Source organism: Heterocephalus glaber, unplaced genomic scaffold (genome assembly GCF_053883595.1).
Source record: "Heterocephalus glaber isolate CG9 unplaced genomic scaffold, H.glaber_assembly_v1.0 deba00000594, whole genome shotgun sequence".
Lineage (NCBI taxonomy): Eukaryota > Metazoa > Chordata > Mammalia > Rodentia > Bathyergidae > Heterocephalus > Heterocephalus glaber.
Window position 1 is genome coordinate 13,894,841 of NW_028258151.1, and position 25,746 is coordinate 13,920,586.

General features: G+C 57.9%; 2 protein-coding genes across 6 annotated transcripts in view; one reads left to right on the forward strand and one right to left on the reverse strand.

Annotated features, from left to right (window-relative positions):
- Macrod1 (mono-ADP ribosylhydrolase 1) overlaps positions 1-25,746 on the reverse strand; it is a 142,345-nt gene that overhangs the window by 15,010 nt on the left and 101,589 nt on the right. The window lies entirely within an intron of this gene.
- The window catches only part of Flrt1 (fibronectin leucine rich transmembrane protein 1), an 81,293-nt gene continuing 70,255 nt past the window's right edge, over positions 14,709-25,746 (forward strand). For all 4 annotated transcript variants that reach the window (XR_015448849.1, XR_015448848.1, XM_087204975.1 and 1 more), the window contains exon 1: positions 14,709-15,047. The gene's annotated coding sequence lies outside the window, so the exon portion shown is untranslated. The remainder of the gene's footprint in view (positions 15,048-25,746) is intronic.

Here is a 25,746-nt window from a genome sequence, read left to right on the forward strand (position 1 = left end):
TGGTCCTTCCCCGACTCCACCCTGCTGCTCCTGCAGTGTACCCAGCCCCATCCCCCTCGGGCTCAGGCACTGGCTGTCCCAGCGGGCAGATGGGCGGGGTGCAGTCTCCCCAGAGTGTGCCCCACCTCCCGGCCTAGTTAGGCACTGGCAGGTGGCCACTGTCCAGGGAGTGAGAGAAAGCCAGACCCGAGTGCTTGGCAACTGTCACTAAAGGTCAGAGGGGGCCTAGGGATAAAGGTGGCACCCAGCCCCTACCTCACATTCTACACAAAACTCTGAGTCCAGCACCCACTGTGTGCAGGACTGTGCTGGGCACCAATGCACAGAGATGAATGGCACCTGTCCCTGCCTGGCCTTGGGGCTTGTGCTCCATGCCATGGAGGTGGCTCTGAGCGGGGCTCCGAGAAAGGCCGAGGTGGCACTGTGTGGCACGGGCACAGCAGTGGGCAAGGGGCTGAGGAGGCTCAGCACTTCCCCCCACAGCATGAGGAGTCACGAGGTTGGGATCGAGGATGGGGCAGGAAGAAGGGGTAGAGACACGCTAGAGACACGAACACCCCTCTTCCTCCTCCCAGTGCCCCAGTTGGTGCCTTTCCTGCTCCTTCTAGGCAAAAGATCATTGAAAGAAGCCACCAGGTGTGGCAGTGGACCCCTGTAATCTCAGCACTTTGGGAGGCTGAGGCAGGAGGACCGCAAGTTTGAGCCCAGCCCGGGCAACCTAGCAACTTAGGGAGATCTTGCCTCAAAATAAACAATGAAAAGAACTAGAGTGTAGCTCAGTGGTAGAGTCCTTGCCTAGCATGTGTGAGCCCCTGGGTTCAATCCCCAGTACTATAAGAGAAAAGAAAAAAAGTAATTTCTTTTACTATCACAGGAAAAAAGTAAACCTCTTGGTCAAAGAAAGTATTTTAAAATATCATACTAATATATTTGTCTTTATAAACAAAGTCATACAATGTCATTTTCAGCAGTGTGTGGAGCAGGGGCCACTGCCGCAAGGCCTGGCTCAGGCTGGCCGTGCCCCTGGCTGGGTGTGAGCTCCCCCAGCTTGCCCTGTGGGATGGACAGGACCCTCACGGTGCCGATCCAAGCTCCTAATTTACCCATTACAACTCTCCTGGGGCTGGGGTGGAGCTCAGCTCACCTTGTACAAACCAGGCACTGGGTTGATCCCCAGAACCACAAGTAATAATAACAACAACAACAACAATAATAACAATAACAGTCTCCATCCCCCAGTGGGGAGCCTGGGAAGGCCTTATGGACCTCAGTGACTAATAAGCAAACCCTTTTCTCTCAGGATAAGAAATGGCCCCCCTGGGCTGGGGATTTAGCTCAGTGGTTCCACCACCTGCCTCGCAAGTACAAGATCCCCAGTTTGATCCCCGGTACCAAAAAAGAAAAGAAAAGAAAAGGCCCCCTAAATGCTCTAGGCCCCAAAGGTCCAAAAATTGTATCACTCTACCTTTTTCTCCTCTTTCTCTGTCTCTTCTTGGACCACACTCCAGGTACTCAAACCTGTCCCACTTCCTCCAGCCCCAGGACCTTTGCATGGGCTGGTGCCTCCCCCTAGAAGAGACCCCATTTTCACCCCAAGAGCCAGCCCTGAGTGCCACATTCACCTACCTGGGGCTAGAGCAGGTCCCTGCCACACCTGTGGGGTGTCCCACTGCCCAGAAAAGTGGCTGTCTGGTTAAACACTCCCCACAGCCCGTGAGTCCCATCCACAGCTCGAAGCAGAGCCTGGGGCACAGCAGGTCCCCAGCAACCATGTACTAAAAGCACCTACAGTTTCCAGATTGTCCCCAATTCTCACACCTGGGCTCTCCACTGCCCAGACCAGACCCCAGGAGTAGGACCTAAGGCAGGGTGCATCCATGACGGGGCACAGGGGCTGCTCAAGGGCAGTGGCAGGAGGCCCAGTGCCTCCCTCCCCAGCTTGGGGAGCTGCCTGGCTCTTCCCTGACAGGAACTAAATCCTGCAGGTCAGAGAGGACAGGCAGCGAGCAGTGACCCGGGGAAAGCGCTGAGCAGGTGTCCAGCCAGGAAGGGCTGGGAGTGCAGGCAGAGCGGTGACTTTGAGCGGGCGTAGCCCCTCTGTGTGCAGGACGCTTCCACCCCACATTCCCGTCTGTAGTGAACATGCCTCCCCCTGGCCTTGCCTGCTGGAGTAGCTACAGCCAGGTGCAGGAGTGGGGGCTGCTCCGCCCTCCCCAGTTCCCAGTTCCCCCCCAACCTGCTTCCTCAGCTCCCTATCAGCAAACAGACCCACACCCCGCTCCTCCTATGTGTGGGGTGCTGGGGTGCAGATGGTCAGGCCCTGCTGGTACAGGATTTGTGCAGTCAAAGACAAAGAGCAGCACAAGTATAACCTTGAACCAGAATCCCTTAGTGCCCAAGGTGGTGCAGGGAAATCAAAGAGAAAAGAGAGAGGAGGTCGGCAGGTGGGGGCTGATCACAAAGGAGTAGACAAAGACCTGCTGATAGAGGGAGCCAGCCTGGAGGAGCAGTGCCAGGTGGCCAGGTAAGGAATAGTCATGCAAAGGCCCTGAGGCAGGGAGAGGCACAGTACACTAAGGGGCCCTGTGCGGGAGGCAGAATGAAGAGGGAAGAGGGAAGAGAAGGAAAGGACAGAGGGATATGGGAACAGGGGCAGCCCATGGGGGCCTTTCCAGGCTTTGGGAGAAATGGAGCCATAGGGGGTTCAACAGAGGCAGAACAGAGGTCAGACTGAGGAGGCTGGGTGGCAGGAGGTGCCCCCTCCTGCTGAGCCCCACTGGTTGTCACTAGCCCAGAGCCTGGCACCCGCAGGAGCTCCGTGACTGCTGACTATCCCGCTGCCATGTGGACTGGTGGCCTCGCCTCTTGGGCAGAGGGGCTGGGTTCTGCCGCCCTCCCTTCCCTCAGGGGCGCCAGGGACCTGTACTCCACAAGGGTGAGGCAGCCGTGTAAAACATGGTGTAGATGAGAAACACCCCACAGACAGATACAATGTGAAATGTGCTGAATTCCAAAGATAAAACGAGAGAGTTCAAAGCCGCCTCAAACTGTGAGAGCAGTTGCCATGTTTGACAAGCTCTGGGCCCCCAGGCCAAGGTCATTGTCCTCAGAAGGGATGCTGCTCAGGTGGAAAGCTGAGGCCTGCTGGATGCTCCGGGGCTGGGGAGGGGACAGGGACAGGGGAGTAGGGACCCACGGGGGCACGGGCCACACTGTTACCAGCACCAAGTGCATCCCCAGCAAGCTTGGACACAGGACCTGGGCAATCATCTTAACACATCCAAGCACCTGCTCGTGCCCCACTTGCAGAAGGGACAGTGAGACCCAGAGAGGAAAAGTAACTTGGCCAGCTGCAGGCCTTAGCAGGAGGAACCAGGGTCCTTGTTCTTTGCCAGGGTTGCTTCTGAAATCCCCAGCTGTGACTGTGAGCCAGTGGCTATACCTCCTGGGGGCCCTGTTTCCTCATCTGGGGCTGGGGCATCATTTATCGGAGGCTTTTGTGTGATGATAACGTTAAAGATGCCTGTAAAATCGTGACAGTTGAAAAAGGTCTGTCCCGGTCCATTGCTGTTGCTATAACAAAATTCCAGAGGCTGGGTAACTTAGCACGAATGGAGCTGTCTGTAGCTCAAGGTTCTGGAGGCTGGGGGTCCAGAGCCCAGCACTGCACCCTAGCAGCACCCTGGACCCCTGCAGGGCTTTACTGAAGAAAGGGTGAGACTTGGGCCCTGGCTCTCACCCCAGCAGGAAGAAGGTGGGGCCAGCCTGCATGCCCTGGAAAAGTATCAACCCATCAGCTTCTCCAGCAGTCTTGTTTGCCAGCCTCCTGGGGAGACCCCTAGGGACCCTGTTGGATCCATTTTACAGATGGGGAAACTGAGGCTTAGATAAATACCTGCCCCAGATCCCACCCCAGCTTTTGGGTGACAGAGAGGATTTCAACCCCATTAGCCTGATATGGGAGCCTAGATCTCAGTGAGCCTGCCAAGGCCTGGCTTGTTTGCCTTCCAGGCCAAGCACCTCACTACCTCTCCTCCAAGACAAGCCCAGGTATTGCTCAAATCTGCCGGGAGCACAGCCAGTGGGGCCCCCCTCTAGGGCAGCTCTTGCTCTCCTTCCCAGTGTCCCCGTTCAGGCCCCTTCTCCATTTTGCCTGCACCTCGGGCTGGCTTCTCTCACCGCTTCACATCCTGGGACTCCCCACTGCCACCACCCAGCCATCCTGCTCTGCAGACCCCATTCTTGGTCCAGCCCACCTACCCCATGCCTCTCCCTAAGGAGCTGCCCAGTCAGCCACTTAAAGCTCCAAGTAGGTGACTTGGCTGCAGGTCCCACAGGCCGGGGAAGCTCCGTGGGGCTCTTCTCCCCTTCAGCCCTGGTGACCACGCCTCCTGGCCAGCAGCCTCCAGGCTGGACTCTGACCTCTAGGCAACATGGGATCCCCTCACACCCACTCTCCAGCCCCTGCCCCAAGGTGCCATCCACATCCTGGCATTTTGTTATGCAAGAGATTCATGTTCATTGCCCGAATTGGGTGATACATATAAACAAGCAGCAAGGGAAAAGGGAGTCAGCCACTAGCTCCCCAGGCGGATTGGGCTGTCCCCTTCACTGTCCCTGGCGGACCTCGGAGACTGTCAGCAAAACCCCAGTCACTGAGGCCCTCGTCAAACAAATTCCCTGGGCCCCACATTGAGCCAAGTGTTTCTGGGGGCTCCTTTCTTTCCACCTTCCCCCAAGATCCCAGAGAGGAGGACCTGCTATTTTGCCGCTTCAAAGGTTCAGGGAGGTTGAATGACTGGCCCAAGGTCACACAGCTGGGAAGCTAGCTGGAGCCGGGTTTGAATCAGGGGCTGACTCAAAAGGGGCCTCCCCTCCCCCAGAGCAGTGGGGTAGTGCTAGGCAGCCCACCATTAGCATAGCCACGAGCATCCCTGAAATCCAATTACCAGGAGATGGCTTGGGCCCCAGCCAGCCCGTGTTGGCGTCATCTCCATCCACGATGATGAGGGGCTGGGTCCGAGGCAGCCCTGGTGGGGGGAATGGAGGGAGCCAGGGAGGATGGGGGGCTGGGGAAGGACCCCATCAAGAGCTCTTAGGGTTGAGGGGGTCCTGAAGGCAGCCCCGACCTCTCTGCTCACCACCAGTGGACAGGCCCAGTTGTCCTCAAGGAAGAGCCACAGGTTCGCCGGGGATTTAGCTCAGTGGTTTCGACGACTGCGATGCAAGCGCAAGGACCCGAGTTCGATCCCTGGTACCAAAAAAAAACAAAACAAAAAACCCCGGAAGAGCCACAGGTTACTCTGTCCCCAGCTTGCTGGGTGACCCTGGGCTTCTCTTAGCTGCAACCTTCTTCTGAAAGGAGAAAACCAGGGACTGATTGAGTAGAAAACACTGCATGGAAGGAAGGCCCCGCTCTGAGAGCTGCAGACCTGGTGCCATTTCTCCCTCCACAGTCCCCATCCTTTGGGGCCCAGCTACTGACCCCCACCCCAGCTGCCCTGGGCCTCCACACCATCCTCTCCCAGAAGCACGCAGATGCAGGTACAACTGCTGTGGCCCCCAAAAGCTCATGTGTTGGAAACATAACCCTCAAATTCACATGTCGGTGGTATCTGTGGGGGTGACTAGAGTTAGGAGGGGCCATGGGGTTGGGGTCCCCAAACCAACATTAGCAGCTACGTAAGAAGAGGGGTGATACCTGAGCTGACACCTTGCTGGTCTCCCCACAACACACTGCCTAACGCCAAGTTTGGACGCAGCAAGAAGGACTCATGGATGGAGCCCCCAGCATTGTGCTAAATAAATTACCCCATCTGGGGTGTTCAGTTACATCCACAGGGAACCGGCCCAGCCTAACAGATACATCACAAACAATCATCTCCTCCCCCTGAGGCGCCACACCCGACGACCCAAACAGAAGTCCCTGAGGAGAGAGTGGATACACACAGTGAGGTTGGTCCCAGCAGGCCCACCCTGCTGCCAAATGTTCCCCCACTACGCGGCCCCACACCCAGCCCCTCCCCCCACAGACAGGCATGCCCCGCTTTGTCTCACGCACAACAGCCATTGCATCTCCGCATCTTCGAAAGCTCTGTGCACACATGTGCCAGAATCTCTGGGAGTGGGGCTGCAGGCTTGTGGGATATGCACATCTCTGCTACTTATTGCCAAATTGCTCTCCAAAGTGGTTGTTCAGATGAGCATTTTAAAATATAAATTAGATCATGTCACTTCCCTGCTTAAAACTTTCAAAGAGCTTTCTATTATACTTAGAAAAAAATCCATATTCCCCTCCATGAATGCATGCTATATCCCACATTCTGCACGCCCCCCCCCCCAATTTCCTGGCCTCCTTTCTATTTAATAGGTCTTGCTCTATTATGCCCCAGGACCTTTGCACATACTGCTCCTAATGTTTCACACATTCTTCTGGCTCTTTCCAAACTGACCTCTTTTTTTTTTTTGGTGCTGGGAATTGAACTCAGGGCCTCATACTTGGCAGGCCCAAACTCTCTCTCTTTTAGTTCTAGGGATGGAACCCAGTCCCTTGACCATGCTAGGCAAGTGCTCTACCATTGAGCTACACCAGCCTTTTAAATTTTGAGTGAGGCGTGGTGGCACATGCCTGTAATCCCAGCCCTTGGGAGGTTAAGGCCAGCCTGAACTACATAGAGAGTCTCAAAAAAAAAATTAAATTTTGAGACATGATCTTGCTAAATTGCCCAGGCTGGCCTTGAACTTGTGATCTTCCTGCCTCAGCCTCTCAAGTAGCTAGGATTACAAGTGTGTACCGCCATGTCCCCACCTCTTATCTCCCTGCTTCCTTCCTTTGGAGCTCACACCATGGCCCCACAACAACCTCCTTCTCTCATTGGCTGCTGGGTTTTTTTTGTTGTTTTTTTTTTGGTACCAGGGATCGAACTTGGGTCCTTGAGGTTGCGCAGCAGGCGGTGAAACCGCTGAGCTAAATCCCCAGCCCAATGGCTGCTGGTTTATTAGCAGCCTGGCAGCCTGTGGCAGGGGGGACTCAACCGCCATGATGAAGTTCACTCCTGATCCCCAAGAGCACCACAGGTCTGGCACCAAAGGGCTGCTCCTAGGACCACGTATTGCTTCTGCTATCACCCAGAGGGTCGGGGAGGGTGAGCTTCGGGTGAGGGAGGCTGTGCAGAGAGGCCTGGCTGCATTGAGGACAGAGGAGGTGTACAGGCCCACGGGGTCCTTGCCTGAGGCCATGGGGAGTCATGGCAGATGCTGAGCTGGGGGGCAGTTGGGTTGGGCTCAAATTTTAGTTTTTGTTTGTTTGGGGTTTTTTTTGTTTTTGGTATCAGGGATCGAACTCAGGTCCTTGCGCTTTTGAGACAGGAGGCGGAACCACTGAGCTAAATCCCTGGCCTAGGGCTCAAATTTTAGAAAGATCCCATTCAGACCCCAGAGAGGGAGGAGCCTGGGAGGGGTGGGTCTGGGGGTGCAGAGGGCAGATAGAGGGAGGGGAGGGGAGCACTGAGCCCACAGGGACCAATTAGGGGAGTGTGCAGACAGGACGGGGGTCAGAGATGGGGTTTGCTCTCAGGGTAGCTGGGGTCAGCGGAGAGAGCAGTCTGTCTGCTCCCTGTCTTCTTTAGGGAGCAGGAGGGGCTCAGGGGCGCCACCTGTGCTGGAGTCCCCTTAGCTTCTGGAGTCACAGCCCCCAACCCCAGTGAGAGCTTTGGACCTGTCTGCAGACATGGCACAGGTGCACACACCTGGGAGGGGAATCTGGAGGATCTTCCCTCCTGGGGCTCTGGCAGGCCCCCTTGACTTGGCCCAGCCCCCCTTGTGCACCTGGGAAACCGGAAGACATCCTCACCCATTGCTCCTTCTGGGGACAGATGACACTGCTGTCCCCTTGTAAGTGAAGCAGAAAAAAGGCAGGGACCACTGTGGCACAGGGGATTTCAGTCCAGCACCAAGGACTCCCTCTGCCATCGGAAGACTTGTGGGACACCATCCCCTCCAGGCAGCTGCTGGAGGTCACCCTTGGGGATGCCCGGCATTCTCCGCCCAGGCTGGGGGGGGGCTGGTTCCTGGGGGCTCAGCCTGGAGCAGGCAGCTATTGGACCTTAACTCTAACACTACTGCTCCTATAATACAGTGTGCACAGCCCTCGAGCCAAGGGTGCCCCTGCCCGCTGCCTGAGGTGGGCATCCCATCCCTCCCCAGGCGGGCGTGAGAGAGGAGCCCAGCCTGGTCCCTAGCTTGCGGGCCCCAGACCCTTCAGCCGGAGTGCCTTCTCCTTTCAGTCGGTCCTCCCAGCTTGGGCTCCAAGCCAGGAAGGAGGAGGGAGGAAGGAGATGGAAGGCAGAGGCCCAGTGTGGCCATTGGTATGCGAGGCCCAGACTTGGCCTGGTGGCCCAGCCTTTCTGCTCAGCTCTTTGAGAATCCCTCCTTGGCGGCCGCGTGGTGGTTGCTGGGCAACCCTCCCACCCCGCCCCCATGACTGGTGCACCGGCTTCCCCTCCTCCTGTCCCTGGGCTCCTCCTGGCCTCAGCTTCAGCAGATTCCCAGCTAGGAACCTGCCAGGCCTGGCCACCCAGGGCACCTGTGCCTGGCAGGTGAGGGCCTTCGACTGACTCCACCCCACCCTAGCCCTGGACCAAAGCTCTGTCCCCGAAGGACCTAGGGAGGAGGACCGACCCCAGGCTCACTGAATCCTTTCTCCTCCTTACTCTCCTGGCTGGGTGGGGCAGGTGAGGGCCAGGAAGGGTTCCAGATGACAGCTCTTTCCTCCCCAGCTCTGTTGTCTCCTAGCCCTGGGAGCGGACCCTGGGATCAGAACATCCATCCTCAGACTCCTATCCCCCTCCCCAGGCACTATCTTCAGGGGTTTCACTGCCCTGAGGTGCTAGAGTCCTCTGAGGGGACAGAGGGGACCTAGGTGGAGGGCCCGGGAGCTGCCTGAGTCCCACCAGGTGAGGAGGGCATCCTTTCTGCCTTGGTGCCATCTGTCAGCCCCTGGCTGAGGGACCCTGCTCTGGCTGGTTGAGCTGGGTCCTGGGATCAGCATGGGGTGTAAAGAGCCCTGGGTACGAGGGATCAGGCAGTCAGCCACTGCAGTAGGGGCAGAGGATAAACAGGGAGGACGTGGAGAGGCCTGAAAGGTGTCCTGCACTCCCCAGAGGCAGTGGTGGCTGGAGCAGGAGGAGGTCTGGCCACTGCAGGCCGGGGCCCGATGGAGGCCTCTGGGGCTTCACTCTGGTAATCAGGCAGCCCTGGCCCTCCCTCCCCTGACCCTCTCCTGGACAGTCACAGGGGCCCCAGGCTCTCCTTGAACCCCCCCATGGCAGCCCCTTCCTCCCTGTCTTCTTCATCTGTCACTCAGCTTCTGCACCGAGCAGAAGGCCCTCAGCCACAGCTGCTCACTGTCCAGCCCCCCACGCCCATGCCACAATGCTGCCCCTCCGTGTGGGCACAACACACATTTCCGTCCTGACTCAGATGTATGCACCAGGTGTAACAGGTGACTGATGGCCTGGCCCAGGATGCTTAAATCACCATAAAGAGCACAGCTCTTCCTCTGCTGGGAAAACTGGCTGGGAGGGAGTGGGGAGGGAGGGAGTGGCTGCCCTGGGTGTCTGGCAGACATGTGTTGGGGGTGATGTCACTGGAGACAGAGGAGGCTCCCATGGGGAAGGGGAGGCCCATCAGGGAGGCTGGGACCAGCAGCCCTAATCCTGGGGGCGGGGGAGATGGACTGCCATGGAACCCTAGCCCTGGGGGGCAGGGTTCTGACCCTTTCTGGAATTTTCTCTCCACCCCTACCCCCCATTAGACCTGATCTCTCCTCACACCAAGACCCACCTGCCCACTCTCTGGTGCTGAGAGAGTGTCTGCCCCACTCTGAATCCCTGGAACTATCACCGAAGACATCTCCAGGGCTCTGAATCATGTCAGCCTTGGGACAGCTTGGTTACTATGACCTTGTAGGGCTCTTTCAGACTGACACTCACTCTTATTCAAGGTTCCATTCATTCAGGCATTCATTCACTCTTCATTTGGCAACACCAGACTACTCTCCTGAGTGCTGGGCATGGTAGCAGGTGCTGGGGACACTCAGGGAACAAAATAGGTCCTGGATGTGCCTTCAAGATGCTCACAGTCTGGCAGAAGAGATGGATGCTAACAGGACACACATCCCTGAGTCCTATTCCCCAAGTCATTTGTTATTTTATGTGACTAAGGAGGAAGACAACCGGCCTATGAAACCTTCAGGCAAGCCCCGATTCCAGATGTGTGAGTGTTGTTCAGCTGCTGAAACACTAGTCAGAAGTCACGAGTGGTCACAAAAAACAAGCTAAGTGCTACCAACAAGAAGCACAAAGGGAGCAGAGAGAACAAAGTGACTGTGACATCTGGCACTTGTCCCCTTCAACACTCATGCTGAAACTCAGTTCTCAAGGCCCTATGTTGGTAGTATTTGGAGAAGAGGCCTTAGAGGTAGTTAGGGTTCCATGAGGTCACCAGGGTGGCCCCCAGGATAGCTTCAGTGGCTTTTGTGTGTGTAGTGCTGGGGATGGACCCTGGAGCCCCGAGCATGCTGGACAAGCTCTCATCACTGAGCTCCTGCCCAGCCCTGACGTTAGTAGCTTTCTGAGGAAGGAAAGAGAGGCTCATAGAGGCATACTTGCTCTGTCTCATCATAAGACACCCCGTGCCAACTTGGGACTCCACAGATTCCCCACTAGCAAGACGTTCCCTGCCAGACGGGGCCTGTCAATGCTGGACCTCCAGAGCCTTGAGGTGAATAAACCTCCATTCTTTAGAAATTTTCCAGTCTATGCATTCAGTTATAGTAAAGACAACAGACAAAGAGTCCTAATCAAGATAGGATGGCCGAGTCCTGGCTGGAGCTTGAGTAGGAGTTGGTTAGGCCTGGAGAGGCAGAGTTGCTGACCTCATCCTACCTGGCCTTGTCCCTCTGTGCCCGCTCCTGGGGGCACCCTCTCTGGGGCCCTCTTCTTGGGCTGGAGGCCTTACTTCCTAGCTCTCCCTGAGACTCTGCCCTGGTGCCCACCTGCCCTCCTAGATTGACCCTGTTCTACAGAGAGAAACTCCAGCCCTCTGTGTGGTGTGGGCAGGAGGGTGCAGTGTAGAATGGCAGGAGGCAGAGCATGGTGGAGTTAGGACGTGGATCAGAGATGATACTAGAAGTTTCTAGAGGGGGCTGGTGGGACAGTTGGGTGTCCCTGAAGTGGTGTGCACAGCCAGCCTACCTACAGGCCATGGGAGCCAGGAGTTGGGGGTGAGTGGGCCAGCTATTCAGTGCCTGGAATCTCTGCCATACAAGGTACCCTGATGACCTTGAAGGCAGTGACCTCCAGGACAAGATGAGGACAGGAAGTCCCCTATGAGGCTCTCTGGCTTTGGGTGAAAGCTTGGGGTCCACTTTTCCCTGGAGATGCTGCACTTTGGGCCACAGGTTGTGACCTCAGAATATCTGCTCACTGACCTCCTCTTGGTCCAACCCTGCCTACTGTCCCAGGGTGGCTCCATGCCAGATCCCCAGCACAGAGACCAGGACTAGGGACCCCCTGGTGATGCCTGCAGATCACACAATGAGGGAGACCCTGTCCCTCCCTGGAGTCAGGTCATCCCCTTCTCCTTCCCTGGCCCCTGGCCCAGAACAGAGCCAAGTGAGGCCAGGAGAGGCGCAAGCTTGGCTGACAACAGTCTAACACCAGTGAGTCAAGGCCTCACAGGGGATTTAGCTCAGTGGTTTCACTGCCTGCTGCACAAGCACAAGGACCTGAGTTCGATCCCTGGTACCAAAAAAAAAAAGACCTCACAGCTCTGCACAGTGTACAAAGTGCCTTCCCCTGGGAACCTCACTGGATTGTCGTGCTAGCCCCCAGCGGTCTGTGGTGACCCTGTTACTATAAGAAGATGGGGGTGCAGCATGGCAATGGTAAGGGGTCAAGCAGAACCCAGACCTACCTGGAGAGGGTAGGTGGGTGGCTGGGAAGCAAGGGTATTACGGGCAGGGTGAGTGACCTTGGCTGCCCCATGGTAGGTCCCGGCACTGAGCTGCTGGACACTGCGTGGGTGACTGCTGCCCTGGGAGCTGGGGAGCAGGGGCTTTGTGAGCTCAAGGTTGAAGCCACAAATTGTTGTTGGGTGACTTGTGCCGCCCTTGTTCCTTCAAGGATCACCACAAGCCCAGGCTTGCAAGACTAGCTTTGTCTTTCTGGGTCAAGGCCCCACCATTTTCACCAATGATTCATGTCCTCATGAAGCCCACAGAGCCCAGGGCTCAATGTTTGTTGATAGAATAAGCAATCTTTCTAAATCGAGTAGCTGAGTATTATGCTCTTGAAATTACACTCTCACTAGAGCCCCCCTCCTCCCAGGATGAAGTCCAGACTGCCCAGGCTTGTCTAAACCCTACATACCTGGCCCAACAGACATCGGCCACCTCATCTCTCCACATGATTTACCTGACCCTAATCCCCAACTCCAACCAAGGATTCCTGATCACTAACACCAGGCTCTTTCCCATGAGCCGTAAGATGCTCTTGCTGGGTGCCTGGAACTTTCCTTCTGACCCTCCAAGACCTAGGCAAGAGTTGCTCCTCCTGGAAAGCTGTCCTGCATGTCCCAGCTAACTGGCCCTGTGCCACCTGAAATGGCGATGCCCATTTCAGAAGGATCCTGCTGAATCCTCCTAGAAGCCTGGCATTCCAGCTTTGCCAGGTTAAGGACCAGCAGGGCTAGATTCACTCTTGGCTCCTCATCCCCAAAATACTCCCCCACCCCTGGGGACTTCCATCCATCTCCCCTGAGAGTGTGCAGCCACCAGGCATGGCTGAGTGAGGTATGCCACATCAGCTTGATGGAATATCATGCAGCCATTAAAATCCCAGTTATGAAGATATTTTGACATCTAAGTGCGACATGCCATCCACTACAGGGCTCTGAGTGCCCGCTTTGCTCCAGCTCTGTGCATGGCATGGGACAGCAGGGGTGGAAAAGGGAGGGTTCAGTTCTGAAGAGGAGGAAGACATGCACAGAACTCCAGAGACACATGCTAAGTGATGCAATGGAGGAACAGGAGCCCCAGAGCCCCACATCCATCAGGTCTGGGAAGCCAGAATGGAAGCCACAGGTCTGTGAAAATTATAGCTGGCTTTGCATGGACAAGCCTAGAAGGGAGCAGGGGAACGGGGGCTGTTGATGCCACAGGGCAGTGGCATTGTGGGTGATTTTTCCTTCCTTTATTGTTGGTATAATGCTGTTTGGGCAATAAATAAAAATTGGGAGGAAAAAAATAGTTGTTTGGTGAATTGAGTAGAAATCCAGAGAAGGAAGAAGGGAGTTATGGGAGGAGATGGGAAGGGAGCAGGGAAGAGGGCAAGCAGAGAGGGCCCAGGTAGGGGTGCTGGAAGTGGGAAGTGGGGTCGAAAGTGGCAGCCTCAGGAAAGGGCCCTAGGCTGCTCCCAGCTTGGGGCAAGAGTAACAGGAGAACAGAGATAGGGCAGAGAGGGATTAGTGTCACCCTCTCCCAGGGGGATCTGGGGAGGTGACCTGGAGGGGAGGTGGCCTGGAGGCCTTGAAGAACAGCAAAGAGCAGGGTGGGCTGGGCCATGAAGGTTCTGACACAGGCCTAGGGTTGGACAGTGGGGGGGCGGGTCCCAGCCAGATTGTGGTGAGTCTGCAGGTGGACCTGGGAGCAGTGAAGGCCTGGGGGTGGCTCTGGGCAAAACTAGGGAGTTATCAGAGCAGCCCTCTGGGAGAAAGGAAGGTGGGAAGGGATGACTGAGCTCCATGACAGGGTGACACAGTGACGAGGTCTGACCAGGTTAGTTGAGGCTGGGGTGCCTGGAGAGCTCCTTAGTGTCCCAAAGCATACCAAGAGCATGGGGAACTTCCAGGCTGAAAGGAGCCCTTCTATTCTAATAATACCTTTCTCAACCCCACACGACAGGCAGACTGTCCTGGGACCCTATTGTGGGTCGGCGCTGTCCAACCACCTTCCCAGTCAAGATCTGCCCCAGCCTTAAAGCTTCCATTTTACGGTCAGGTCACTGAGGCCTGTGGAGCTTAATTGGCTTGCCCAAGGTCACAATCAGCTGGTGAGGGGAGGGGCCCGCTGGCATCTGACCCAGGCTTTCCACTTAGACAGCCCGGTGGGACAGCCTGGAGAGAACCCAGGGGTCTAGGGTGCGTGTAGGGAAAGGCAGCAGCAGGTGAAGCGTCTGTGTGGGGAAGGGGCGCGGGGCAAGGAGGGACGCCTGGCGCGCTGAGAAGGCAGTGGGTACTTGTTTGTGAATGAATGCATGGGTGGAAGGCTGAATGAGTGAATGGATGGATGAATGAGTGCAGAAAGGAGGGGTGCAGTGAGAGGCGGCACGGGGAGCGAGAACCCCTTTCTCCCCCCTCCGCTGCCCTCCCCGCGCTGGAGGCTGGCTTTGGGAGCCTCCCTCCCCCCACTCCCTAGGGGGGCCGGCTCCCCAACCTGCCCCCTCCACCCCACCATTGTAGCAGAGGACAGGAGGTGGGGGACGCGGAGGCCGCTGCTCCCGGGCTAGAGTCCCCACGCGGCGGCGCAGCCTCCCGCGCCGGGCCCCGCCGGCCAGTGCGCAGCTCGGCGCCCCCGCCCCGCCGCCTCCTCCCCTTCTCCTCCGCCCTCCTCCCCGCTCCGCGCTTGCACGCACGGCCCCGCCGCCGCCGCCGCCGCCGCGAGGGGAGAGGCAGCCGCGCAACCCGGCTCCCCGCGCCCTGCTCCCCCACCGAGCGCACCCACCCGGGCACACGCACCCCGCCCAGGTCGCAGCCCCGCGCAGTCCCCACGCTGTTCCGCCGGGCGCCCGAGCCGGGCAGATGCGCCGCCGGGCGTCCCCCGCCCCGGGCCAGCCACTGAGCTCCGCCGCCCGCCGGGGGGTCCTCTCCCGGGCCTCGCTGGGCGCCCCCGGGCTCTGGCTCCCGCCTGCTCCTTGGAATAACCCCTGAGGCTCCGGCCGTCGCCGCAAAGTTTCCCGAGGAGACCCGCCTCCCCGGCCGCTGCGCAGGTAAGGCGGGCTTCGAGGGGCCGGGGCCAGGGTTAGCCCGCCCGGGACAGGGGACTGGGCGCCGCGGCTGCGGGTGCGTGGAGGCGCCGCGGGGTCGGACTGCGCGGCTCTGCCCGGGCGCAGCAGGGGACGTGCAGCCCTTGGGATTCGGGGTGGGGGGCCCAGAGTCGGGAGCCGAGCGCTGGGGGCGCGGGATGCGCTGCCGGCGGCTCCGCTTCCTCAAGCCGAGGCTGGAAAGGGCGGGGGTCGGCCCTCGCTGCGACCCCGGGAAGGCAGCCCGATCCGCGAGGCAGCCAAGCTGGGCAGGTGGGTCCCCGTGCCTGCCCCGCACCCGTGAGTCGGGGCTGAGGAGCGCGCGGCGAGGGCGGCAGGCTGGCCGGGGCGCCGCGCTCTGGTCCCCGCCAGCCGCGTGAGTCACGGTTAGAGCGAGGTTTTATTTTTAAAACGACTTCAAGGGGGGCATAGGCAGCCTCCAACTTCCCTCCCTGCGCGCTGTGGACTGTCATACCGCGCGGGCGGGGGGTTGGCCGTGCACCTGGCGGCTGGAATGGTGGGGCTACCAGGCTGGGGGCGGCGCACCCCTCAGCTCTCCAAACAAGGAGGCAACAGACTGGGCGCACCCCCTCCTCCAGCGGGGACCAGAGGCCCAGGGACGGAAGGCTGGGGAGCTGTTGCCGGGCTGTGGAACCGTGGCTGATCTGAGCTCTCCGAGGAGAAGAAAGTTGTGAAGTGGTGACACCAGGGAGCTGCCCCAGGCTCCCCGCTGTCCCGGGAGGGCGCCGGGGCTCTCTGGGGCGCGTGGTTTTGAGAGAAGAAAGCCCAGCTGGGGTGTGCTAGTCCCCCCAAGGCCCAAGCCAAGGCTCTGATGTGAATAAATAAAGCCAAAGCGGGTGGAGGGGTGGGGGAAGGGGCCCCTGCACCCTCAGGGATGGAGACCAACCCTACCCTGTCCCCCTCCCCATGTGGCTTAGGAGTTGGAGAGGGGGCTGTCTGTGTGGGGGATATGGCCCAGCACAACCCAGGATGCTGATGGCGGAGAGAGGAGGGCCGGGCTACCCTCTGACTGCTACCACGGTGGCGGCCACGGGCAGAGTTGCTTCCCTGAGGGGCTCTGGGCTCAGGTTTCTGGAGTTGAAAGCCAACTGCGTGTCTCCCTGCCAGCCCCAGGAGGAGAGGTGCAAACATCACCTGTCAGCTGGTGCCGCTCCGTGGGCGACTGTTCAGGGCTTCCTCAGAAGGTTTAAAATGGAAATGGCCCGAGCTGCCAGGGCCAGAGCCTGGGAGGGGACGATGCCTACTGGATTAGCAGTGAGGGTCCCCGGAGGTCTGAGGGGCCGGGAAAGCTGAAGGGCTGTCACATCTGGCAGAGGGGTCAGCCATGGGCAGATCTCAGAGCAAGAGAAAGGCAGACAGGATGTGGGGGTCGGGAGACTATGTTTGCGCACTCTCCCGAGTTCTAGTACAGACACAAAGATCGGACATATTGTTTATTTTTAAAAATATTTGGGGGGGGCATATTGTTTTTAAAAACCTCCCCAGGGCCAGGGATTTAGCTCAGTGGTTCCGGCGCCTGCCTTGCAAGTGCAAGGTCCCGAGTTCGATCCCCAGTACCAAAAAAATTAAAAAAAAGCAACCTCCCTGCAGAGTTCAGGGCAGCACACGCCCCCTTGGCAGCTGTACCCTGTGCTGACTTCATGAGACCTGGGTCTGTGTGTCCACACTCTACCATTTAGTGGTTTCAACTCCCTTCACCTCCCTGTGCCTCAGCTTCCCTTGGTAAAATGCGGCTGCTTGCTTGTATCCACTTCTCAGATGTTAGCTGGGGGTGAGTGGGGCCTGCATTGTAAAATGTATTTGCGTTTGTCAAATGCATTTTTTTTGAGATAGGGTCTCACTATATATCAGGCTGGTCTTGAACTTACTATGTAGTCCAGGCTGGCTTCAAACTTGCAGCGATTGTCCTGGCTCAGCCTCAGGAGTGATGGGATTACAGGCATGAAGCACCACACCCAGAAATTAAATGTCCTTAATAGTCCAGTTCCTAAGTGGAAGGAGTCCCCGGGGATGAGGGTGTCTCCAGACCTTGAGTCCCCAACCCAGCTGTTGCTGCATGTCGGCCTCATGCTAGCCCTCACCAGTGGTGTCCTTCCTTCATCCCCCTCATGTTCCTCTCAGGTCTCCCAGAGAAGCCCCTGGGAGATCCACCCTGGTTGTTTCTATGGAGGTGATGCTGCTACATGACTGTGTCACCTGCTGCCAGGGCTACACAGGGAGGCCTACAAGACAGCTCCACAGACTCAGGGCTGGTGGCCAAGCAGGGACCCACTGTCCCTGGCAACCCAGTGACCCCTGCCTGGGATAGGAAGATATAGCAGTGTCCTCTGTGAGGACAAGTGGGCATCCTGAGTTCGGACAAGCAAGGAAGAGCAGTGCACAAAAAAGATGGCAGGTGGCATGTGTACTCACTTCAGAGTTAGTGAGAGAGGGACAGAGCCCCAAGTGGCCCTGATATGGCAGTGTCAGGGGACAGAGAGGCAGGCCTGGAACCGCTGACTACTTGCAGAGGCCTAGTGCGGTGGTTGTTGTCAAGAAGCGGCTGCTGTGGTGCAGGAGGATGAGGCCCCTGGGGCCAGCTGGGCACAGCTGTCTCTGTGCAGTCAAGTGGGACAGAGGCAGGGAGGTAGAGATCATGGTGTGGGGTGGGGGCAGGTGGATGGCCCTGCTGCATGTCCCTTGAGAGCTGGGGACCTCCTGGCAGGCCCTTCCCCAGCTAGCTTGACTGGCCTGGAGTCAAGGCTGGAGACCTGATCTGAGATGGGGCCTATCCCGGGTTGTGGAAGGGGAGTCTTGCTGGGTTAGTCCTCTGCCCCACCTAAAAATGATGCCAACCACCTCAGCATCCCAGCTGATGTGTTCTTGGGACACTGGGATGCTGCTCAAGGGTCCTAAGGACTTGTTCTGGAGAGAATTTCTTTGCTTGGTCAGTTGACTATCAGCAAGTGACTGGACCTCTATGGGCCTCAGTTAGCTCATCTGTAAAGTGGGGGAACAGCAGTTCCCAGCTTGGGGTGCCTACTATGAGGTGAGGCATGTAAGGTTTCTTTTCCTTTCTTTCTTTCTTTTTTTTTTTTTGGTACCAGGGATTGAACTCATGACCTTGCGCTTGCAAGGCAGGCGTGGCCCCACTGAGCTAAATCCTGGGCCTGAATGTAAGGTTTTTGATGCAGAGTCCATGCCTACTAACATGGGGCCCCATGGTTCTCACGATAGGTTCACTCTGGGTAAGGGGGCTTTTAGCTTCTTTGGACTTTGGGGTGGCAGGAAGGACTGGCCCACCCCAACCACCAGAACAATGCCTGTTCTGGGTGGGATCTCAGCCCCTTGGCGGTGAGGGGCTGTCAGCTCCAGCAGCTGGCCCCAAGTGACAGTGGAAATGTCCAAGAACAACCGGCAGGAGGCAGGAGGGGCTGTTGCTATAGACCCCTTCTGGACTGGAGTGCAAGAGGGTGCCAGCTTGTCTGGACAGCAAGGGGGTGTGCTGAGGGGCCTGCCTTGCCAGCCTCATCCTCAGGCAGAACCCAGGGCTCTGAGAGGGGCTAACACAGGACTCAGACCTGGTGGCACTCTTGACACACTCCCTTGGAGAGGCCCTACGGTGGGGTGTCCTCTCCCCAGAGCTGGGCTGTTCTGACAGAAAGTTTGGTCTGGCTCTGGCCAGCGCACAAGGTGGCTGCATTACCCTCTGCTGTGGGCTGGGATGGGGGCAGCCTGGATGGCTGGGGCCCTCCCTGCACAGCCACTGTGTTCCCTGGCAGCAGCTGGAGCCCAGAGGGTTTCAGAGTGCTGTGTCTGTGCAGGCCTGCGTCTGCCTGAGCGCCCGCAGATGCCTGTTTACTGCTGCCCGAGGCCCCCAGAGCCTGGCTGCTCCCTGGGGTCAGCAGTTCTGCAGATGATGTCAAGGTTTTGGGGGCCTTGACTTGCTTTGTGGAAGATGTTTGCCGGATTTGCCACGGCCCCGGGGCTCAGATTCCCAGGCCAGTGGGTGCCAGGAGAGAACCCAGAGCTGTGGGAGGTTGAGGCTAAAGCTGGAAGGTGCCTGCCTGCAGCCCTGGCTGCCTGTGCCTCCCCCTTCTCCCTCCTTTCCTGCTCTTTCATTCACGCACTCATTCCCTCATGTGATAGCTGTGAGTACCAGCTCTAGCCAGCCAGGCGTGGTGCTGAGTGCTGGGACAAGAGCAACGAGCAAAAGCAGCCCTCAGGGAACTTCCAGCCAGGTGTGGAGTCACACCTGGATCTGATGTCCCCACCAGGAAGCCTTGGTTCTGGGGGCAGAGGCGGCCGGGGAGGTGGGCTATTGGGAGCCTGCTGGGGTCCGGGAGGCTTTCAGGGGAGGGGCTGCACGAGCCAGGACATGAAGGGTGAGCTGCCATCAGTGAGGAGGAGGGACAGGAATGAGGCCTTGGTGCACTAAGGGACAGCATGCAGAACTGTACAGATGTGAGGAGCACAGGAGCGGGGCAGTGGGCATGAGGGCCCTGAGGCATCTGGAAGGGGCTGGAGTTGGTGGCTGTCTCCTGGTCTCTGTGGCCTGTCCATTTCTCTTTCTCTAGGGATACCCAGGCCAGCCCAGCCCTCCCAGACCTCCGTTCCTGAGGGCCGTGTGTTCACTGGTGCAGGGAGGCTGACCCAGCCTCTGGTGGGTGGCTAGGGACTTGTTGGGTTTGGCTGCTGTTTATGATGAAGGGGACTCCTCAGCTCTGAAGGGTCCTTGGGTTGGGAGGGAGGAGATGGGGTGCAGGCAGAGGGAGAAGGGAGCAAAGGCCGCGCTTTCTCAGAGGCACCAAGATGCTGCTGTTTGGTAAAAGCTCAGCTAACCACTAGGGGACACTGCCACCCAGGCAGAGCGTGGAACCCAGGCATCCGGGGTGGCCCTAGCTGCCGCCTGCTGGGCTGTGAATGGTGCACGGGTGGGTGGCAGTGGTGGGGCTGTGGTGAGAGGACCCTGTACATAACTGAAACCGGGAGGAAGCTGGGGTTGGGAGGCGCTACTCCTGGCCTTTCCTGCCTGCATCGCCGTGGAGAAGCAGCTCAGCTCCGTGGCAGGATTTTTTCCATTCCCTTTCCTCTCCTTCTGCCTGAATTAATTGTTGGCACCAGATTACAACAGATTTAGCAAACTGTAAAAAAAAAAAAGAGAGAGAGAGTGCGAAGGAGAGGAAGAGAGAAAAGAAGGGGGAATGACTTCCGAGGAGATGGTATTTATCTACAGAAGCAAATTGCTCTTGGTGACCCTGTTGTCCCCTATGGCCCCTCTATCCTTCTTTTGTGCCTCGTGAAGGTGGGGGAAATGCTGCTCAGGAAAAGGTCCTCAGAAACGCTGCTGGGTGCTGGCACCAGCATGGGCTTTTCCTGGGGGCGACCTGCCAAGGGCTGCCTGGTGGGGGCTCTGCTTCGGGAGCCAAGGGAGGAGGACAGAACCATGGAGCGCTTGGGGTGGGCACCCCAGGGGGCCCACGGGGATGATGCCCGGCTGTTCTCTAGTGGCACTGTGCCTAGGGATGAGGGTGGGAGGCAGGGACCACAGAGGGCAGGGGTCCTTGTCCACCACATTCCCTGCTGGAGCCCTGGCCTAGAGCTGGGCCTGCCACATGGTAGGGGCTTGGTGTATGCCATGAATGGATGGATGAGTGAATGACCACTTTGGGGGCTGGTGTGGGTGTTCAAGCCGATAAGGGTCCAACCTGCTTATTGCAACTCCTGGGGACAAAGTCCTGTGTCAGATGTAGAGGTCCAGCAGCTGCCTGCTGGTTTTTATGGAATTACCCTGACTTGAAGTCCATGCTCTGTGATCAGACTTGAAGAGCCTGTTTTGCATTCAGATCTGGCTGCGCTGGAGGGTGACTATCTTGGCTTGGGGGTGTGGCAGGTTCGAGGGGATCATGGGAGTTTAGCTGAGTTCCTGGTCCAGTAAAGCACAGAGGGGATCCAGCAGCCCAGGGTCACTGTGCCCCTCCCCTGGGTGGGTGGGGCCTAGGTTTAGTTGTGGGGGCTCGGATGGGGCCCACTCCCTCTTAGAACCACCAGTCACTGTGGTCCAGGCCTGGAGTTGGCCACAGTAGAGCAGGCTGTGGTCCAGGTCAGAGAGGGCCAGGTCAGGAAGTGGGGACAGTTGTGCATGGTGCTCACGCTCCTCACACTCCCACTAGTCTGCAGGATCACTTTTTTTTTTTTTTTGGTACCAAGGATCAAACTCAGGAACTTGTGTTTCCGAGGCAGGGGGCGGCACCACTGAGCTAAATCCCTGGCCTTGCAGTATCACTTTTGTACATGCAGGCTCGCTCCTCACAGGATGCCTAACCTGTTGCTTTTAAGCCAGTTGAGCTGCCTCTTAAGACAGTGGACCCCTACCTACCCTACCTGCTGCTCCCAGGCCCTCTGTGACCAAGTGCTCTCCCTGTGACCCTCCCTGGGAGGCAGTCCTCCCCAAGCCCTCCTCCAGCTGAGGCAGCTGGGACAGCCCTATCTCTGACCCTGGAGGGGGAATGGGCATTGGGCAGGGCCACCTACCAGTCAGAATATGGGGCCTGGCCTGGTGCTCAGGCCTGCAGGGCTAGCCAGTGGGCAGAGTGCCCAAGGAGGGCTGGGGGGACTTGGAAGCCCTTCCCCTCATCATTGAGGCTGCACCCCCATACATGACCCACCTATCGACCCCACCCACCTCCAGTAGGGATCTCCATGCCTTTGTGACTCACTTTCTCCATTACTACAGGAAGGGGTTGGATCACAAAGTCCCTAAGGGTCCAGTGGCACCACCCATGGCCTTGGGAATCTGAGCTCCTAGACACCCCAGGTTTGGGCTAGCAAGAGGGTGGACAGGGCCAGACCCCAGCTGCCAAGGGTTCCTGGCTGCCATCTCTGCCTGGCTCGCCTCCTTCCCATGGAGAGGGAGACTGAGGCAGGCCCCATCCAGGCAGCATGGACCTGGGTTCCAATTTTCCCTATGGTGCTATCAGCCAGGTGTCCTGGACACCTCACTGGCCCTCTCTGGCCTTGGTGTCCATAGCTGTGACATGAGGTGACCCAGCATCCTGCCCAGGGAGAGTGTGAAGAACATAGGGGACAGAGCCTGCACAGGGCTTGGGAGGAGCCTTATCCCCCTCCACGGGGCATCTGCTATGCTGCTGAGGTCTGAGATGGATCTGAGGGGGGGCTCTGAAGTGCTCAGTTGTGATGAAGGAGCACTTGGGGTGTTGGTAACTGGGGAGGGGTTGGGGAGAATGCAGCCCCAGGGGGTCTGGAAGCAGGGTGGGAGGTGGCAGGAGTGAGAGGATTAGGGCCTAGCTGTGGGATGGGAGAGTGGGGGGCTCATGTGCCACCTATGCCCAGGGCAAGTCCCTGGTATGGGGTGAGGTGGTCACACTGGCCTAGGGGGCACCTCTGTGTGCCAGGCCATAGGTGGGAGCCAGTGCTCAGGGATTGACAGGACTTGGTTCCTCCCTCAGAGGAGACCCTGGCAGTCATTATTGAGTGTCTGCTATATGTGCCATGTCTCTTCTGGAGCACTGGGCTGTGATCCTACCTGTTCAGAATCTCAGGGGATTCACAGAGGACCCCTTTTACAGAAGCAAACTGCCACTCAGACAGATAGAATGATCAGACCAGGGATGCACAGCTAAGATGTGGCAGCTTAGGGCACATGCTCTTATTATCTCCTGACGCTGGGCACAGTGAGGAGCCCATGTGGGGGCAGTTGTAGTGACCAACATCTGTACTGAGTGCCTGCTGGTCCACATGTGAGCCTGTGAGGGATGTGCTAGTTACTGTCCCAACTTTACCAGACCCTAAACAGGGACAGAGGGGTGAAGAGTTGTACCCAAGGTCACACAGAGGAAGGGAAGCCACACCGTGTTTGTGGGGGTGCCCTTGGTTCCAGTCCACTGGGGCCCTTTATAAGCACAGGTGGGAGACTGAGGCCCAGAGATGCTATCTGCTGTCAGCCAGGGCCTGAACTTTTGTCTTCTTCTGACATCCTCTTCGACCATGCCCCTCCCAGCTTGGAAGACTTGCCCAACGCGACTGGGCTTCTGCTTTGGTGACCGAGCCTCACACCTCCTCAAGTGCTTCTGCCTGGCCACATTCCCTGAGGCCTCACTGTGTGCTGGGGACAGTGCTGGCATTTATAACATGCATGGGGGGGCTGGGGGGAAGGGCATCATTTCCTAGGTCTAGCGGGGGGCTGAGGGGGAGTAGCTGTGGTTGTGGCGGGTGGTGTGTGCTGTCCCTCTGCCCAGCATGCTGGCCCCATGACGTCAGCAGGTGGCTCACCTGGGCTATGCTGCCCACTGGTGCCCTCGGGAGTAGCTGGGCGAGCAGCAGGCGAGGGGGCCTGGGAGGGCACTGGCGGCCTGTGGTCACAGAGCAATCTCCATTAGGGCCCGTGAGCGAGTGGCTGCAGCTCCTGGAATCCTATTAAAAGCTTTTTCATTGTTCCCTGAGATATGCTCTGCTCTGCCGGGACCTGGGCATGTTGATAATTTATTTGTGGAAGCGAAAGGGGCGAAGAGCACAGGAGAGGCGGAAACGTCATTATTTACTCAGCCAGTTTCTGCAGCTGGGCTGGCATGGGGCAGCTCGTATTGGGGCAAATCATCCCCACACTGGGTCACTTTTAGGGGATCAAGCTATTGGTCAGGGTGCAGCTGGGATGGACGTGGTAAGGGAGTAGGGCTGAATCCTCTGGGGGTGCTGATGGTGATGAGGGCATTAGAGTACCCTCAGAGGCCCCTCAGTCCCCTCCATATCCAGCCTGTCCCGGGCTCAGATGGCATGGATGGGGTGGGGAGGCTCCTGAGACCTCCTGATGTCCCAATTCTGTCTCCCGTGTGGAAGCCCCTCCCCACCGTGAGCAGGGGACCAGGGAGGTGACACCCTTACTGGGTCCTGCAGGTAGAGACTGGAGAGACTGCTCTTGGGCCCTCAAGCAGGGGGGCATAGGGAGCCCCATAACGCTGCAGTGGCTAGCTGTGTGGCTGAGTGAGTCACTGCTTACCCTAGAGACTAAGGATCACAAAGAGGCCTCACCTCAGAGGGATGGGAAAGAATTCACAACCAACAATAATGTAACAGCAGTGGCACTGGTAGGTGTCACTGCAAATTCACTAGGCATAGTGGTGGCCACGCCTGTCACATACAGTGTCTTGCTTAACCCTTACAACCTCTGTGAAATGGAAGCTAGATGGTCAAGGTCACACAGCTCGTAAGTGGTCAGGAGGGATTTCAACTCCAGCTTCTCTTAGCATGGCTACTGCTACTGGTGTAGGCTCCTTCTTCATCCCCAGCTCCCCCTTCCAAATGAGGAAGCCCCAGAGGGACAGAGTTGCCTCCCGCAGAACCATTCAGTATTAAACTCAGTTGCCTGGCTGGGGCTGGAGAGCATTTGCCTGGGGAGGCCCTGGGTTCCTTGCCTAGCACAAAGACAAAAACCTCAGTTGTCAGAGGAGTTCTGTGGGCCACAGGCATTGGCACCCCCCAGCAGATGAGGAAGCAGGTTCACAGAGGCAACTGTACAAAGATGTGGTGGGCTAGGATGGTTCTGGATCTAGAATTCTCCCCTGTGCCAGCTCTGGGGCTGCCTGACATTGAGGGGTAGAGAGCATCTCAGGGCAAGGGGACCCCAGGGCCATGTCTCACCCAAGTCCCTTCATACACACTCCTGACTAGCCTGCTCTAAACAGCAGAGTTGGAAGACTTGGAGGCAGAGCAGTTTTCCCATCCCTGCCCTTTCCCATCTTGTAGCCCAGCTACCACCAGGCATGCAGGGTGACAAGGCTCACCCCTTGGAGCCCTGGGCTGAGCTGTGTCCTACATCTGCAAGGCCACCTCACTCCCCTTCGGACGCTGCCTCCTGTGTGAAGCCCTCCCTGACTAACAGAGACACCAGACTTCCTGTCTTCCGCACCCTAGCACATGGCAGCCTCATAGTCAAGTGACTATAGTTTGTACATCTGTCCCACTCTACCTACCCTTATTGCTCCTCTTCCCCCTCCCCTGGCCCTGGTGATTCTTCAGTTCATCCAGCCGAGGCTTCCAAGCCTGAGATCCACTGTTAAATTACTTTGTCTTTACAGTGGTCCCAGGAGTGTCATTAGCCCATTTTATAAAGGAGGGACTGGACACTCAGGGAGGTTTGGTCACCTGGACACGACCACCCAGCTTTCCAGGGCAGAGCTCAAGATAAAGCTGGGTGCCTGCCTTGGAGACCCGGCCCTCACCATTTCACCCCCTGCAGTGGGGCCGGCAGGGGTAGCAATCCGCCTGGCCTTTCCTGGGCCCTGGCCCCTGCCTGCTCCTTGAAGAGTGTTAAATGTGGGCCTCATCTAATCTTGACAGTGGCCCAGATGTACTTGGAGTTTCCATTTTACAGATGAGGAAAGGCCAGGCCATGAGAGGGAGGGCGCAGGGAGCCAGTGCCCCCACCTTTCCCAATGCACAAGTGCCAGGCCCAGAGCTGCCCATTCACAGTTCAGATACTGGTCCGCCTTTCCCACCTGAGGCCCAGCTTGGCTCTCGGGCTGCTGCCTGCCCTGGCCAGGCATCCTCAGAGGAGAAGGCGAGCATGGGCCCTGCCCCCATGGCAGCTGCCTGCCTGCCTGGTGGCCTCACAGACAGACAAGGCTTGTGAGAGCCAGGGGCCTTCGAG